Raw genomic sequence first — 244 nt, forward strand, 5'->3', positions numbered from 1 at the left:
GATCATCGGCATGCCCGGGCTCTTCCAGTGCAAATCACGGCAAGCAGCTCTTAAATAACTGAAGGTGATTTAGGTGGAAGTGTTTTCCTTTGCACGGGTTGCCTCGCACGCCCAGTGAGTGTGTCTGAGCTGAAGGGATGTGTCGCACAGCTGGGCAGCAACTTCCCAAACTCTGCCTGAACGGGGTGATTACCCCAGGAAGGAGGCTGCCCCCGGGACTCAGGGGGAAGAGAAGCCTCTGGAG

Source organism: Eurypyga helias, unplaced genomic scaffold (genome assembly GCF_000690775.1).
Source record: "Eurypyga helias isolate BGI_N326 unplaced genomic scaffold, ASM69077v1 scaffold8363, whole genome shotgun sequence".
In the NCBI taxonomy this organism is placed as follows: domain Eukaryota; kingdom Metazoa; phylum Chordata; class Aves; order Eurypygiformes; family Eurypygidae; genus Eurypyga; species Eurypyga helias.